An 18,071-nucleotide genomic window follows, 5' to 3' on the forward strand; every position below is an offset into this window, starting at 1 on the left:
TCCCCTGTCTGTGAACAGATTAATGAAATGAATGAGTGAGTAGATGAGCAGAATGCACATGAGGCCACTTTTTAGCCCAGGCAATCACTTCACCCTCCCAAGAAGTTAAGCTTTGCGCCCCCTTCCTTCTCGCTTCCTTCCTTTTCCCTTGCCCTTCTGCCAATCTGTCCTCGTTTCCTACCCAGGCTAGGTAAGGACTTGGAAGGGTCCTGTCATCCATGGCTATTTCCCCTAGGCCTGGAAAACAGGTCTATTCAAAGAAAAGAAAACTGGACAAGCACCTATCGGATTATGCCAGAGAAACGCACTGAGATCTCAGGTGACTAAACCCAAGCAGCTGCGTGCAGGGCTACCTACTGCGTTCCGCCAGCTCCATCAGCCTCTGTGTAAACTTAGGAAAATGTCAAGGAATGCAGCGTGGGAAGGAGACAGCCTCCTTTCTTAGACTGGAGCCTCAGCTGGGTAATGCAAGGCAGATAATAGAGGGTTCTTATATATCAATTAAACTTTAGACAGAGTCTTTCCACCTCTATTGAGGACTCACGTCTGGGGCCTGAGAGATTAGAATATTAGGAAAGAACTGTCAAAAAATGCATCAAGCTGGCTTGTTCTACAGCCAGGTATTTATCTGCCAGAAAGAGAGAAAAAAGAAAATCTCAGCAGGCAAGCAGTCAGAGATAGTGGACATTGCTTTGGTTTGAGTAAGCTCTGGCTTAAGCTGCTTCCTGGATGTGGATAACATAATAGGCTTTGGGGAACACCTTCAGCTGCTCCCCTCCACTTTTGGTAGCAGCTCTAGATGTGAATTACGCAGCTCTGGATTGATATGTTAAGGACTTCAGTGATCTCTGTCTGTTTCTTTGCAACATCTGAACCATCTTCTTTCTGCTTAGGGCTAGATGGCTCATTGTGTATGGAAACATCCTCCTCCTTTTGAATAAAAATAAAAACAGCCAAATTAAGAAGTCTGGTTAGCATTTGGCCAGAAACAAATGTTAGCTGGCAATCTCCAACTGTAGATCCTTCACGTCTAAAATGACTTTAATGATAGAACTGTGTATTTTTAGCTTTCAAAATATTTTTCTATTTGGTCTCTAAGGTAAGAAGGACAGGAATTAAAAGTGCCCTTTGAATTAAGATACATATTAGTGCCATTTATAAAAAAGGAAACAGAAGTCTAAAAAGTGAATGGGGTTTCTCCATGGGAATCGAAATGCAGGGCTAGAGTCTCATTGTGGCAAGACATGAGTGTACTAAAAAGAGATCTTCACTATCTCGTAAGGTGGTTGTGACTATAAAAGTCACCAGAGAGGCTCTGGCCCTCACCTCCAGAAATTCAGATTTGGTCAGGCTGGGATGGTGTCCCGGACTCTGCCCCTATCATGAGTTCCCTCAATTGATTCTGAGGCAGGTTCCTTAGACAGTATTTGAAGAGAGTTATGTACTAGGTTTATCCTTTTTCAGAATGATCAGGCCAAATCAAGAATGTTTAGTCTCCTCTTGGGGTGCCTCACTGACTCAATCGGTAGAGCATGTGATCTCTTGATCTCAGGGGTGTGCGTTCAAGCCCCACATTGGGCATCATTTACTTTATTTTTTTTTCTTTAAATTTTTAATGTTTCATTTATTTCTGAGAGACAGAGAGAGAGAGGGTGAGCAGGGGAGGGTCAGAGAGAGGGAGACACAGAATCTGAAGCAGGCTCCAGGCTCTGAGCTAGCTGTCAGCACAGAGCCTGATGTGAGGCTCAAACCCACGAACTGTGAGATCATGACCTGAGCCAAAGTCGGACACTTAACCCACTGAGCCACCCAGGTGCCTCGGGCATCATTTACTTTAAAAAGTTAGATAGATAGATGATAGATAAATAGATAGATAGATAGATATAACAATTTTAAAATGTAAAGAATATTTAGTAGCATCTTATTCTGTCTCCAGGGCAACAGAACCACCTCTGAAGATCAAAACTTGCTAATTCCTGAGATTCTTCCAACACACTGTAGGTAGAGGTTCTCCCCCAAGCTCTAGGGAAATCCAAACTCCAACCATATTGCATTGTATGGTCGGCCAGGGAGGAAGCAATCAGAGACAAAGAAGCCAGGATGCCCTCCATTCAGGGAACATTTACAAACATACGCTTAAGAATTCTACCCCGAACAACTGGAATTTCAGGCTGAGAATTGAAATATTGAGACTTTCCCTGAGCAAATGAGTGTCTGAATTCTTTTTTACTAGTTATGCTGGAAATTCTACTACCAGATGTCTATTTTCAGCAAGTAATTGTGAGCTCTGGAAGGTTTAAGCTGCTGTATGATACGAGTTACTAATTTACTAGATCAATTACCAAAGGGTTATGGTGGTCAGTCAAGAGAAATATGATGGCTAAATTCCACTCTGACTCGAGCCAGACATTTTTGCAGACATCATTTCTAAGAGTCTTAGAAACTCTGCAGTTCCACTTCCACGGATTCTTAAGTCCCTTCTCAATTACCCAGGGAGGATGGTTACTGACCATCAACGTGCTGTTCCAACTCTGTTTTAATAGTTACTTTAAATCATAGTTACTAGGTTCTCAGTTGTGGTTTTCATGTACTTAAAATGGCAGCTGTATAATGAAAATAGGCAGCAATTCACAACCACGGCTTAATACCAGAATCACCTACGGAGCTTTTAGAAAATTCCAGATGCTAGTGACCCACCCCAGACCTAGTGACTCAGAATCTCATGGGATGGAGCCTGGGTGTGTTTGTTTATTTGTCCTTACTATTTTTTTTTTTTTTTAAAGCTTCCCGGGAGTGCATACCCCGCCCCCACCTCCGCCCTTAAGAACCAAACTATGTTTTTGTGCTTCTCATGGCAATAAAATCTGCCATTTGTGACAGCCTCTCACATGCTGGGGACTTAGCTCATAACACATCTAATTGTTCCAACAACAACACTGGAGGTTAGGAATTATTATTATTTGCTCTTGTTACAAATGAGGCCCCCAAAAGTTGAAGCAAATTGTTCCAAGTCACTGAGGTCTTTTTGTCTCCAAATCCATTTTCCTTCTACATGAAAATCCATCATTACTTAAGAGGCTCGGGGTTCAGCAAGGTGAATTCCTTTGCTCAGTAAAGTAGACGATACATTTGTGGGATTTTTTTTTTCCTGAAAAATATCCCACTTCTTTTTTTTAATGTTTATTTATTTATTTTGAGAGAGAGAGAGAGAGAGAGAGAGAGAGGAGGGGCAGAGAGAGAGAGAGGGAGAGAGAGAGAATTCCAATATGAGGCTTGATCTCATGACCACAAGATCATGACCTGATCTAAAATCAAGAGCTGGATGCTTAATCGACTGAGCCACCTAGGTGCCCCCAAAATGACCCACTTCTGTCCCTCCTCCTTCTTCTCCTTTAGGTCTTGGCTTAGATGGCATTTCCCTCTGAAATTTTCTGGCCAGCAATTCCCTCTGGCCAACTTCTCCTTTGACCTCCCAGTGAGCTCTGCACTGGACCTGACACTATTGCAGTTGACTGTTTTTTTGTCTATGTTCCTCACAAGACTGTATCCTCCCTGAGGGCAGATATTCAGACTTATCACTGTATCCCTAGCTAGTCACCTAGCTAAGTATCTAGCTTATGCTAAGTGCTCAATAAATATTTGTTGAATGAATGGATGAGTGGGCAGGTGGGTGTGTGAATGCATGGATAGACAAGTACATGGATGGATGGATGGATGGATGGATGGTTGATTGTGGACTGGATTAATCAGCAATGGCAGCAAAGGAGCAAAAATGAGAACTGATTCATGAGCATGACCAAGAAAACTCTGAAATACTTGGATAGGAGAATCATTAAAAAATAATTTTAAAAAATACTCTGTAATCTTGCTAGTAAACTGAGTGAAGACTTAGAACAAACATAATTTTTGGCATTAAATATAAATAAGACCTCTCATGCTTCCAGAGGAATATTTAAGTTGCAAATGAACGAATGAATGATTTAACTCACATATTGTTCTTATTCAGTATTAACAGTAACGCCACATTGGTTTCTGGACAATCTTTTTTCCCCCACTGAGGTTAAATCACTCAGTAAAGGGCAGAGTTTGGTACTTCCCATTTCAAAGAACTTTCTCAACTATCTGGTCATTCCAAGCATTAGAGAAGAAAGAAGGAGGAAGGGAGAATAAAGACCATCTGTATGGTAAAGTAGGAAGCTTGCTTGCCCTATTGATCTGTAATGGATCATATAAAGAGAAAAGATTTTGAAATAATGGCAGATCTTCAAGAGTAACAAACGGCATCTTAGAAAACAAAGCAAAAACAATAACAGCATAATAGAGCAAGGAAGGCAGCATAAATGCAGAGGAAGTGCGCATAAAGAGGTCTGGATATTGGAGAAGGAAGCTCCTTGGATTTGGGTAATCTGTGTCAAAAGAAAAGCCTTATGATATTTTGGGCAAATCTTCAAGAGTAATAAAAGGCAGATTAAGAAACAAAATTCAACACACACACACACACACACACACACACACACACACTCACCCAGCCTCACCTCAATGCCATCTTCATTTCCCTCCCTCACTTCTCTTTGTAAAGACTATATAACAAGGAGTCCAGCGTAAGATTAAACCTACTTCGAACATTATAGTGAATACCAGCCCCCCCAAGCCAGAACATTTTCTTCCTCATTATCACCTCATTAAGATGCCCCTAAGGCCCTCACTCTTTATATGATGATATTGTGTAAGGAACAGGTCTTATATGCCTGCGATGAAGCATGACTGATATTTAAGACCAACAACTCAAGAGCCTTTGATTACTTTTGTGTTTATTCAGAATGGCACTTTTATGTGGGGCCATAAAGTGGTGAATTTCCTATACAGAGCTGAGAGGGTGTAAGTTGGGGCAGGTGGTACGTGGAAACCTAGGGTAGCATAGGTAAGCCCTGAAGCTTCTCTCTGAACATGGCCACCACATGCAGACTGTATGTGAGAATGTATAACTTCCCTGTACATGGCTGTGCGCATGTTGCCAAATCCCATGGCCATCTCTGAGAAATGGAAAGGAGGAGAAAATTATGTCAATAAGGAAAAAGACACATAAAAGCGAATTGTCTCTCACTATTATGAGTCATACACCTTTTAACCAGCTACTTCTGAGAAAGGAAAGCCATTGTTACTTAAATTTAACCTCTGAGAGTCCAAATACAGGGATATGTAGGAGATGGGACTTTATGTGGCAGTAGAAAGATTGTCACCCACATAAATATACTGTGTTCACTGACCTCTCAATTTTGGCCATAACCTCAAACCCATCTGCCATTTTGGACTTTGGAAGAAAGGACACAGAGCAACTGTGCCTCCGAGTTGAGCGAGTGCACCACCATTTGGGGATGTGGGTAGTGATTCCTCAGTCTTCCCAACACTGCTATGTAAATGCGGCTTTAATCGCCCAGTTGACCAGATTGTAGCTCCTACGTTTTCTTAAAAAACAAAAACAAAAACGGGACACCTTGGTGGCTCATTGGTTAAGCAGCTGACTTTGGTGCAGGTCATAATCTCATGGTTTGTGAGTTCAAGCCCTCCATGGGGCTCTGCGCTGACAGTGCAGAGCCTGCTTAGGATTCTCTCTCCCTGCCCCTCCCCCACTTGCACACATGCATATGCTCTCTCTCTCTCTCTCTCTGTCTCAAAAGAAATAAGCCTAAAAGAATGTTTTTAAAAAATAAAAATAAAAAAACAAAAACAGACAAATGGCTTTATTGAGATATAACTTCCATGCTACACAATGCACCCATTTAAAGTGTATAATTCAGGGGCGCCTGGGTGGCTCAGTTGGTTAAGCATCTGACTTTGGCTCAGGTCATGATCTCATGGTTTGTGAGTTTGAGACCCGCATTAGGCTCTGTGCTGACAGCTCAGAGCCTGGAGCCTGGAGCTTGCTTAGGATTCTGTGTCTCCTCTCTCCCTGCCCGTCCCCTGCTCAAACTCTGTCTCTCTCTCTCAAAAAATAAATAAACATTTACAAAAGTTAAAAAAAAATAAAGTGTATAATTCAGTAGTTTGGTCCATATTTTATTAATTTTTTAATTGGCCCATATTTTCTCTTGTTTTTTTTTTTTTTAAGATTTTATTTCTAAATAATCTTTATACCCAACATGGGGCTCAAATTCACAACCCCAAGATCAAGACTGCACACTCCACTGACTGAGCCAGCCAGGAGCCCATGGTCCATTTCTTCTTATTATAAATTTCAGTACATCACTGAAGAAGGGAAGCAAATAATATATAGAAGAAAATGACAGAAGTATAGAAGGGAAAGGAGAAAATGGGTCAGGGACAGAGACAAAGGAAAGCAAATGCTTCCAAAGAAGAGGAACCGACTGCTTCTGGATTTCCCAATCATTTAACCAGGGTTCAAAATCCAACATGGCAGCACATTCCCCCAAAGGCAACCGCACAATGTAATGGTCCTGAGCAGCTGGGGAGAGTTATGGAGCAGGGGACAGGTGGGTGGTTGTGATTGGGGTGGAGAGAGGAAAAGGCTACTGGGGGGCCACGGGAAATCTCGAACCCTGCCCTGATGGTTCCCTGTCACGCTGCTGAGCCCTCCCCTACAGGGGACCAGACACAGACTAACAGTTCAGTGACCTGAACCAGGTGCCAATTTTCAACTCCGTCTTTTACTTGCTTCTCAAATTGCAGCATTTAATGAGGTAAAACATCAGATTGCAGAGAACTTAAAAAAAATTTTTTTTCTTTAATGAGAATGCAGGGAAGTTTCTGGGTTAGCCGAGAAGTACGAAAGTATTTAACCTCCGTTCAGCGGACTGCCCTTTATTAACATTTTCCCTTCTACTGTTGCTCACAAAACTGCACTTTCTCAAACAAGTTCACCATTTGGTGTTTGGATCTGGTTATAGCCAGACGGGGCATATCACCGTTACAGCATACAAATCAGCCTGGAGCTTGATTTAAGGACCGGAGGGCTCTTCAGGGTAAATGCGGTGGGAAGGGAGTTGCTCTGCGAGCGAAAATGTGGCTGTTCGCATGGCCGTGGCCACTGGCAGCCGTGCGCCCCCTCCCTGTGTTGTCACAACGGGAATGGGGACGGTTTGCATGGAGACCCTGCTCTTCGGGAAGGATGAGCCAGAATGTCTTCCATAAATCCCGCTGGAGAGTGGCTGTCTGACTTTCTACAAGGTCAAGTCCTTAGTTTGCTCTCTTCCTTGGGGCACATATGACAGTGATAAAATGGGTGAAATAAGCAGCAGTATGGGCCTACACAGAGAACACAGCCTTCTCCCCAACCTACTCCTCTTTGTAAGCTACCGGAGGACAGAAAGCAGAGACTGTTAGAGCCGGAAGTCCCCTCAGAGCCGAAGGTAGTGGACACCTGCTGCTCCTGCTGCCTGTCCTCCCTTCTCCCTTCGTTCGCTCACAGCACTCTGGTTTTCTTTGGGAAACTCACTCTCTTGCACCCTCAGACCTTTGGATGGGACTGACCTAGCCCTGGCTCCAAGGGCATGTCCAGGGGGCTTAGTCGGACCTTCTAATTCCAGTGATTCATGTAGGATGGACATATAATTCTCACCAGTCCAATGAGGTTTGTTTGTTAGTTTTCGTTTTAATTTTTTTTAATCTTTACGTATTTTTGAGATGGAGAGAGAGAGAGAGAGAGAGAGAGAGAGAGAGAGAGAGAATGGGTGGGGGAGGAGCAGAGAGAGAGGGAGACACAGAATCCAAAGCAGGCTCCAGGCTCTGAGCTGTCAGCCCAGAGCCCATCACGGGGCAAGGCTCATGAACCGTGAGGTCATGACCTGAGCCGAGGTCGGACGCTTAATCAACTGAGCCCCCAGGAGCCCCGGTTTGTTTTTGAACTATTGGGATAGAGAAGGCCTATTTCTGATGGAAGTGCTATCTCTAAGGATAATGTCAGGCTGCAGTTCCCGGGGTTTCCACACAGAGTGAGCATGCCTAAATAGAAAAGTGTGAGGAAAAGACCAAATCATAGGAGCTTTTTTGAGTCCCTGGATCCAGCCATTCCTGAAGCCAAATTTATTGGTGAACTTCAGTATGTGACCCCCTGAAAAAATCCAGGTTTTCACTGAAGCTTGTTTGAGTTGGTAGTCTTTCATTTCTAACCAAAGAGCCATGGCTAATATACCATCTGGTTCTTTCATTTTACAAAACAAAATCAGGAAATGGCCTGCCCAAATTCTGATACTCAGGGATAGACCTGGATTGGCATCTAAGCCCCCTGATGTCCAGGCTAAGGCTCTTTCTAAAAGCCGTTCACAGTTGTTCTTCCTGTTTGAGGCAGCATAACACAGTTATTCACGATTTGTTGAAGTCACGGTAACATGAAGTTTTAGGAGATGTTGGTGGCAAGGTTGTCCTGTGATTGGCAGGGACTGGCCTCTGCCATCTGACCGTTCCGTTGAGACAGTTACGATTCCTGCATCATCTCAGGGGATTTAACAAACGTGGGTCAAACATACCATCATCCTTCAACCTTTCTTTTTTTTTTGGTGGGTGAAGACAAGTCCATTAAGTAAACATCCTGATTTGCTGGCTGGCTGTTAAAATGTTGAAACATTTCCATCCTGGTTAGTGAGGGGCTCCTGCCTGAGCTCCCTGAGGGCCTCATGCTGCCCTTGCCCTTCACCTTGGAGCCCCTTTCCCCAGATCTCCTGAGTATCTAGCCATTACAGGGTCAATGCCTGGCTTATGGGGAAGGGTCTTCAAATTCTTTTTTTTTAATTAATTAATTTATTTTGAGATGGGGGAGGGGCAGAGGGAGGAGAACGAGAATCCTAAGCAGGCTGTGCAGTGTCAGTACACAGCCCAATGTGGGACTCGAACCCACGCATCATAAGATCATGACCTGAGCCTAAATCAAGAGTCTGACGCTTAACCCACTGAGCCACCCAGGCGCCCCAAGGAAGATGCCAGATCAGTGGCCCAATGAGGGATCTACAGTCTGGAAAGCCAGTCACTCTTACCTCACTCAATCAGTTGTTTTTGTTTTTTGTTTTTTTTTTTTTTTGGTCAAGTTTTCCAAACCAACTCACGCGCTTGGGGTAGCCATTCCTCCTCATCCATCAAGGATGTTCCATGTGGCCATGCAAATGGCCACCCAAACCCAAAGCCAGAATCTTCCCTGCACCCACCCACGAGCGCTGGTGGATGTGTTCCCCATGGGTCTGCCAAGCCTTGCCTTCTCCCGCCCGTTCGTCGTACCCTGCATACGCTGTGGAGGGACAGCAGACCAGGCTGTGTTGTCAAGCGGCTTCCAGTCCAACCAGGGGAGACAGAACCCCTCTTCCAATTGTTTATCAGGTGCTGCTGTGTGTGGTTACATCACTCGTTGGAGGTACTCAAGAGGACGATAGGCTCATATTTTCCAGGTGTTTCTGTGATGATTGCAACAACTCTGTATAGGTCACAATGGTTTTTCATGTGGATCACTTCTGGTGAGTCGCCTGATCAGCGAGTGAGAAAGGGTGGGAGGTATTGCTGTTTGGCTCCCTATTTAGCAGACAGGAAACTGAGTTTCGGAGAAGGAAAGTGATTTGTCCTGGGTCACTTAGCTGGAATGTGAAATGTATCTCCTTGACTGTCAACCAGAGACATTCTCTACGTGAAGTCCACTCTGCAGCTCCTTGAAGACAAGGCCTGTTTCTATACAAATCTGTCCCAGCCCAGCTGCCTACATTTTATACAGTGCTGTGCTGGTAAATGTTTAACGCCCAGCTCTCTGGGAAAAAGAAAATCCCTGATTTGCTGTGTTTGCCAATTTCTGTAGTATAAATACTCGCCAGAGCCAATTTCAGGCTACCAGAGTGATATCAGCCACATGCAAAACTCTGGAACATTTAATAATCGGCTCTTACAATCCAGTGGGAGCTGGCCCAGCATACTGCTGTTTACAGAGTGCTTACATAGAATGGAACTAAGAGATATTGATGAATTCAGTGGTTATAGCACTCCTCCATCTGAGTTCAAATTCCATGGGGGTGGAAGAAGCCTGCCCCCAGTGTCCACGGAAGGATGGATGGGGTGTACAGGGCTGCTCTGATCCCTGAGATGGTGGTTCTTCAGAGGGCAAGTAATGTGACTGGCCAGAGGCCTATGGTGCTGGCAGGAAAGGACGGAAACAGAGATTTGGAGAAAGAGAAAAACTATGAGTGAGAGGAAGAGAAAAGGAGGGAGAGAGAAGACAGAGCAAGAAAGGAAGAAGGACAGGAAAGGCAGGAAAAAATGGCGGGAGGGGGGAAGAAAGGAGGAAACCCTCTTGAGGACGCCTCTGGTGAGCACTGCCACTCCAGCTCCTGGGGTGTGGGAGACCCTCGGCAAACACCGCTGTACGAGGACCCAGTCACGCCTGGTGTCAGATTTTATCTCCCAGGGAGATCCTGACATCTGCAAAGGCAGAGACTGTACCATTCATTCACACAGCTATCAAGTGATGGGGTCAGGATTCAAACTCTGCTCTTCCGTGCCCCTTCTGACAGGATCTGACATCTGGCAAATGAATGGTGAATGGTCTCTGCACCCAGAGACCTCCATTCCCCTTCTTTCCTACAGTAGCCATTTTTCATTTGTCACTGGAGCCCAAAGAAGAACATCAGGGCATCGGTACAAGCACGTGACACGGATTCTCCAAACCCTAGAGCATGTGCCCTGGATATTAATCGACGGTGATTGGGGGGGCGCCTGGGTGGCTCAGTCGGTTAAGCGTCTGACTTCAGCTCAGGTCATGATCACCCAGTCCGTGGGTTCGAGCCTTGCATTGGGCTCTGTGCTGACAGCTCAGAGCCTGGAGCCTGCTTTGGATTCTGTGTCTCCCTCTCTCTCTGCCCCTCCCCTGCTCGCTCTCTGTCTCTGTCTCTCAAAATAAAGACATTAAATTTTTTTTTAAAAAAATCGACGGTGATTGGGAAATAATGAGACTCTTCATAAAAGCCCACCTTGGTTCTGTAGAGCATACTGTTAGACAGGGGTATGGGGAGACCTCAGATGCACTTTTGGATTTTGCCATCGTAAGGATCATTACACGTTATTACTCATTGACAGCCCTGAAAGGGGATATTGCTGCTCTCTTTGTCGCTGAGAAAACTGAGGCTCCTGAAGCGTAAGTCATCTGCTAGAGTAGTTTGGGCCTCACCCTCCAAAGAGGATCCCAAGACAAGGACTTGGGATCAAGCAGCTTACTTCGACGGTGATCTCAGGAAGCTGGAGGGAGGGCACGAGGAAGTGATGGATGTTGTAGACTCTGCTGTCGACAATTGGGGCTCAGTCCTGCTGGGGACCCTCTGAGCAAGCATGTGCCCAGAATCATTCTGGACCCCAAAAGGACAATAAAGCTGAAATGTCCATCTATCAACTGGTCCCTCTTTGGGGATGTCTTTTCTGGAAGGACTAAATTTCAGAGCTCCCTGGCTGTCCTGCTCTGTAGGGCTGAGCAAGCTCCCCTGTTTCCAGGAAAAGCCCTCTGGTCACCACGCAGGGACAGAGCTTGGGTGCTCTATGGGGGAGACCATTGGTGTGTGAGCTTACAGGTGAGCCTGGACGGTATGATGCATGCTTGCAGAAGGCCGTGGTGAAGGAGCCAAACTGAGATTCCAGCTCAGGCCTGTTGCAGGACAGAATTCTCTTTCTTTCTGTGACCCCAAACACTTAAGACCCAAAAGGAGACAGAAGCCACAGACACTGGAGGTACAGTGGATGGGCTAGTGAGGAAGAGTGGGGGTCAAATGTGAGTCCCGGGTTTCAGGCAGATTAAACTCAGTGGATGGGGCTCATTGTGTGAGAGACAGGAGGCAGGTCCCAAGGGCTACCACGATGGATGTTTGCAGGTATAATCTAGCTGCTTAAAGCACCTTCATCCTGGCCACATGTGTTTCTGTTGAAAAATCCTATCTTTTTATTTTATAGCCCAAATCTCTGGGCAAGAACAATAAGACCAACAAAGGAAGCAAGTCTACAAAAGCCCCATGGGACAGGAAGGAGCTGAGAATACAGGCCTTCACAGGGCCACCCAAGCCTCTTTTGGAGCACACAGAACAACAAAATATCCAAAACAAAACAAAATGAAAAACACACACACAAAAACCCAACAAAAGTCAGGGATTCTGTTTCTCAGGGCTCTTTTGCAAGTGATGGTGCTGGGATCCGTTTTAAATGATGCTGTTTGTTTAGGAGACTAACAGGTGCTCTGCTCTCTTCTTCACACCACGAACAAAGCCATGTCCTGGCCTAGGCCGCTGGGGACAGCCATTAGTAAGAAGGGAACGGAGGGAAGGGAAGGCCGCGCCAAACTTTCAATGTTGAAAAGGTTTTGTTTTGATTTTTTTTTAAAAGTCATTTCTTCTTGGTAAAACCACTGGATTGAGATCTGATTGGACTCTGGGTCCGAGTAAAAACAGGGAAAGTCGAAATCTTAGGGAAGGCAGTGCCCAGATATAGCGGCTCCTGTGACTGACTGCCTTGCCCCACCCTGGCCGGCCCCTTTGTCATCTGCGCTCAGCGTCCCAGGTTGGCATTTTGAGCTCTGGGCCTGGGGAGTCTAGTTGGGGAGGATCTCTGGGATCACTCCAGGGATCAGTCCCTTGTCTTGTTTGAAGATGCAGAAAACAGGCCCATCTTGGAGACTTGGCATCTCCCAGCTTCTCTGGAAGGAAGGAATTGGTCAGATAAACCACTTCAGGCATGCCCAAACCATGATGTGTGTACCCCCAGAGGGGTGTCTTCTTATGAGAGCCAGAGGCATGAAGGGTTTGTCGTTGGCCAGAGACAGACTCAGCTTCCAATCCCAGCTGCTTGTTAACCATGTGGCCTGGGGCAAGTCACTTTTTCTCTCTGAACTCTGGTTTTCTCATCTGTAAACTGGAGATGATAGTACCAGCCTCCCAGGATTGTAAGGTTGAGACAAGAAGATAGGAATCGTACTATCCCTGTTGTGATCTCAGGCTCCCTCTGTGCACTTAAAAATTATTGAGCACACTGCTGAAAAACAAAACTCAACTGAGTAAGTTCTGAAGATCATATTGGCTTTATTCAGCGATCCATGAATTGGGCAGCATCCCAACCAGAAGATGGAAAGGAGCTCCAAGGAGCTGTACAACATGAAAGATGTTTATAGGCAGAAGGCAGTGCAGACAGGAAGTTATACCAGCAGAAAGTAGATTGGTTGTGGCAGGATCAGCTTCCTTTAGGGGCTGGAAGGGGTCTATCATGCAGATTACCTCACCAGTGCTATCCAGGTGATTTCTGAATGACTCGTTTAAGATTCCATTTTCTGGGAGAGGCCAGAACTATAAATATGTTCAATCTTGGTTTGGTGATGCAGGGCTTAGCCTAAGTGACTCCATTTTGTGGCCTATCATCTTGTTTTTAACAACCCCAAAGAGCTCACTTTTGAACATTTTAGCAAATACATTCCATGGGCCATTAGAGTGACGACATCAACATGCATCATATATTTTCTGGAAATTCTATCGTCTACTTAGGAGAGAATGAGAGTAAAAAAAAAAAAAAAAAGCAAATATGGCTTTAGTAAAATTCGGAAGATACCTGGAAGTAGTTTTGACTTCAGAGACCCCCTGAAAGAGACTCTGGGGACTTTGAGAACCACCATACTAGTGCCTGTTAAGACCAACGACATGGTAGATGTTCCTTGCACAATGCCAAGGGCCAGTGTTTACGGTCCAGGGACTTGGCACTTCTGGCTGGCACCACGGGACACGTGTGTGGGCCTCACTAACTTGGAGCTGGTGGGTAAACACCACCTGAAGTGCTTCTGGCTGGAGGCTCGATAACTGGGCTTTCTTCCAGGCAGAGCCTATAGGGAAAGGCCAGCAGGATGCCAAGGGGCCGCAAGGGCAGGTTGGAGGTATTTCTGGGCTGGACTGCTGAGGCTACTTTCTTATTTATTGATTGATTTACTTATTTATTAAAAAATATTTTTAATGTTTATTTAGTTTTGAGAGAGAGATAGAGCACAAACAGGGGAGTGGCAGACAGAGAGGGAGACACAGAGTTGGAAACAGTCTCCAGGCTCTGAGATGTCAGCACAGAGCCCGACGTGGGGCTCGAACCCACAAAGTCTGAGATCATGGCCTGAGACAAAGTTGGATGCCTAACGGACTCAGCCACCCGGGCGCCCCAAGGCTATTTTTGAATGCCTGTTGCTGCTCTGACAGAATGAGCCATGTGGTGTAGGCAGGTGCATTTGAGTGTTGTAGAGCAAGCTGGAAAAAGAGGCAGCCCACAGGCCTCTGAGGGCTCCCTCTTGAATCTTGCTGCCTACTCCTGGAAAGCAGAGATTTCGTCTCAGCTGCTTGAGCCTCAGTTTCCTCTCATGTGAAACAGGGACAGTGTTTGCCCTGACAATTAAATGATGTGTGTGAGAAGGGCTAGTTGTGCAAAGGCGAGGGGATATTATCAATCCACCATGTTTCATGAGAAGGTCTCTCTCCATTGGCCAAACCCAACACGTCACTTTCACTGACTTCATAAGGATCGCTGGATTTGTACAGGGGCGGATGCATGGCGCTGGCCCTGAACTTGTCCCGGTCCTATGTGGGGAAGGGTCTTGCGTGGTCTTCCACAGCCATGGTGGCTTGGCCTGCTGCGTTCCAGTGATTCGTCCACAAAATCAGGGCCACTTACTTCCCTTGCCCTTCATCCCTGGCTCCCAAGAAGAGCTCAGCCACACCATGCTGCATCCACAGACCTGGGTGCCTGCTCTGCTCTCACCTGCTTCTGTGGTTTCTTCTTCCTGGGTCCTTTAGTGGCCATCTGTCAAGTGACTTTGATGGCGTCCAAGGGCCGAGGGTCTCCCGGACGTGCTGGGGGTGAGAGGTACTGTGTGCTCAGCAGTATAAAGAAAGGGCCCTGTCCCCTGTGAAGTTGCCAGCACTTAGGATGCAAGGAGGGCAGGGGGGTCATGAGAAAGGAAATAAGCAAGAGGAGCAAGACCCATTCTTCTGAAAATGAAGGCTGAGCCCTGAAAGCCCTGGGCTGACACTGATGACATTCGCCACCACCTCTGCCACAAGCTCAAGTTTTATGAAGCATCAGGCTGTGCTTCTGCATGTCCCAGGGCTCAGCAACATTTTCTGGAAAGGGCTAGAGAGAGTAAGTATTTGAGGTTTTGGGGGCCACACAGTCTCCGCTGCAACTTCTCAACTCTGCCTGTGTAGCATGAACACCACCATCGACTCTAAGTAATTAATTGGACACGACTTCTTCTTTTTCAATATAACATGATTAAAAAAAAACCCAGGTGGCAGCTGTATTTGACCCATAGGCCATATTTTGCTGACCCTTGACAAACAATGTGTCTTATCCTGGCATCAACTCTGCAAAGCACTTTTTTTTTTTTTTTTTACAAATAGTTTATTGTCAAATTAGTTTCCACATAACACTCAGTGCTCATCCCCACAAGTGCCCTCCTCCATGCCCATCCCCCCTCCCCCCCACATCCATCAGTCCTCAGTTTTTGTCAGCATTCAAGAGTCTCTCATGGTTTGCCTCCCTCCCTCTCCCAACTACTTTCCCCCTTCTTCTCCCCCATGGTCCTCTGTTAAGTTTCTCCTAGTCCACCTATACGTGTAAACATATGGTGTCTGTCCTTCTCTGCCTGACTTATTTCGCTCAGCATAACACCCTCAAGGTCCATCCATGTTGCTACACGTGGCCAGATTTCATTGTTTCTCATTGCCATGTAGTATTCCATGGTATAGATAAACCACATCTTCTTGATCCATTCATCTGTTGATGGACACTTAGGCTCTTTCCATGTTTTAGCTATTGTGGAGAGTGCTGCTATGAACATTGGGGTACATGTGCTCCTATGCCTCAGCATTTCTGTATCCCTTGGGTAAATTCCTAGCAGTCTGCAAAGCACTTTTGTTGATTCCATTCTTCACCTGGGTAAACTGGCCCAGCCAGGTGATGACTAAGCCAGAATGGACACCCAGATGTGATTCTAAAAAGCTGATGCTTCCAATACCCCGACTTGATGGAGCCCAGCTCCTGGTGGTTTTGTGAGGTCCTGTGGATGGATGGTCCTCAGCAACTCCGCCCACTGTCCCCAGACACCACTGTCTTCCCACGAAGGAGATGGCCACAGCGGGGGTGACAGTTATTGCATGGCCAGCACGAATCGGCTGGAACTGGTCTTGGCATCAGCTTCTGGCGCCCGGTTAAACTTTTGACTTTCCAAATTAGAGAAGTTGAAAGTTCTGCCATGGTCCCCGTTTTGTTTTTCTGTTTTTTTGTTTTTGTTTTTGAGGGAGACATTTTTTGTTGTTAATTATTTACCAGAAATGGGTCTCTCCCCCTCTCTTCCTGCCTCTCTCTCTCCCTCGCTCATTTCCTCCCCCCTCTCCTGGAATTATTTTCCCTTCAGCTCTCCCCCTCTCACTACTGTTTAACACCGTGTTAAGAGGCATTCAGGGGCTCCTCTTCCCAGACAAAGGAAGGGCGAAGGGTGCTTGGGGAGAGAGGTGGGGGCTTGTGAAAGCCTTCCTCTGCAGAAGTTGCTTCCTATTGGCCCAGTCTAGCTACCCTTGCATCTGATGTATAATTTAGCGATCCGTTTCCTCCTACCCAGCCCCATCTGTTATCTCCACGTATTTATCGTATTTATCGACTCTTTCACCCAAGGAGCTGCCTGGGATGAGGGTGGGGAAGGCTTGCAACCGCATTGTCAGAGAAGTTAAACATTAAGTTGGGCTCAAAGTTTGCTCCCTACCCCCACGTCCCTTAAATCCCGCCCTTCAATTCCCTCTTGGCCACACCTCCTGGCCAAACCGTGAGGTGCTAATGACCTGATTTACATCTGTGTAAATCCGATCTTGGGCCCTAATGAGGCCAGAAATGACTGGCACCGCCCAGGCTCCATGGCAGGGCCAATCTGTCGAGAAGCCGAGAAGCCGTGGGGCGGAAATCCAGCTGTGGCTTGCCCAACACAAATCCTGGCCGAGGCGCACAATAAAGTCCAGGCCCGAACCCTTGTCAACAGGGTCGAGGCAGCAAGGAAAGAGTTAAGTGAGAGGACAAGCGTTTGAGGGGGAGGGGCCCATCTCGTTCCTTCCCTTCCCTTCCCCAGGTGCGGGGTCTGGCCCAGGAGCATGCATAATTGATCGCCCCAGTGAGGCACCTTTCCTCCCAAGCTGGCAATGACAGTGAATTTTCACTGGTTCCTGGAAGGACCGAGCACCCGAGTCTGGGTCACCGAGCATCTACCTCAGTCCAGCACTTTGGGGGTAAGGGCTCCCTCTCCTCCTCCTAAGGAGCTGGTGGTGAAGGAGGTGCCGCCCTGCACAGTTCCCAGGGCACAGGGGCCCAAGTTGGCGTCGTCAAGTCTGACTGACAGGGACTTGAGTTTCCTCCCATGGCTTCCTTACTCTTGGGATGACCTTGAGCAATCTCTCTACCTTCCTAAGCCCGCTTTCCTCACCTGTAAGGAGGAGCAGATAGTGATTCTATCTCCGTTGGGAAGGTTTCATGGGCCAGTACAGGTGGGCTCTTTGTAAGAGCCTGGCTCACAGATGTGGAATTACTTTATGCATTTCTTTCTTATCTTTTAAAAATATTTTCTGAGAGAGAGAGAGAGAGCGAGCGAGAATATGAGCAGGGGAGAGGCAGAGAGAGAGGGACAAAGAATCTGAAGCAGGCTCTGTGCTGACAGCCGAGACCCCAATGCAGAGCTCCAACTCATGAACCATGAGATCATGAACTGAGCAGAAGTCGGATGCTCACACGGCTGAGCCACCTAGGCACCCCACTTTATGCATTTATTTCTAAGTGGTTGGTATTGAAGGCAAATAGAGGTGGAGCGATGATGGGGAAAAGGCAAGAGTTTGGGAGAAGAGGGACTTGAGAATTTGGAGAAACCCTTCAGGCCAATGCAGAGCTGCCATCATGAGATGTCCTTCCGGGGCATGCGCTAGGCTTAACCTTGGGGAGCTCAGTTTTGTCATCTGCAAAATGGGGCTGTGGGGGATGCCTGGCATCCTGCCTGTGGGTTTGAGGTGCGGTAAAGTGTGTGACAGAGCTTTGGAGCCCATAATCCC

Source organism: Crocuta crocuta, unplaced genomic scaffold (genome assembly GCF_008692635.1).
Source record: "Crocuta crocuta isolate KB4526 unplaced genomic scaffold, BGI_CrCroc_1.0 scaffold138, whole genome shotgun sequence".
NCBI classification, from domain to species: domain Eukaryota; kingdom Metazoa; phylum Chordata; class Mammalia; order Carnivora; family Hyaenidae; genus Crocuta; species Crocuta crocuta.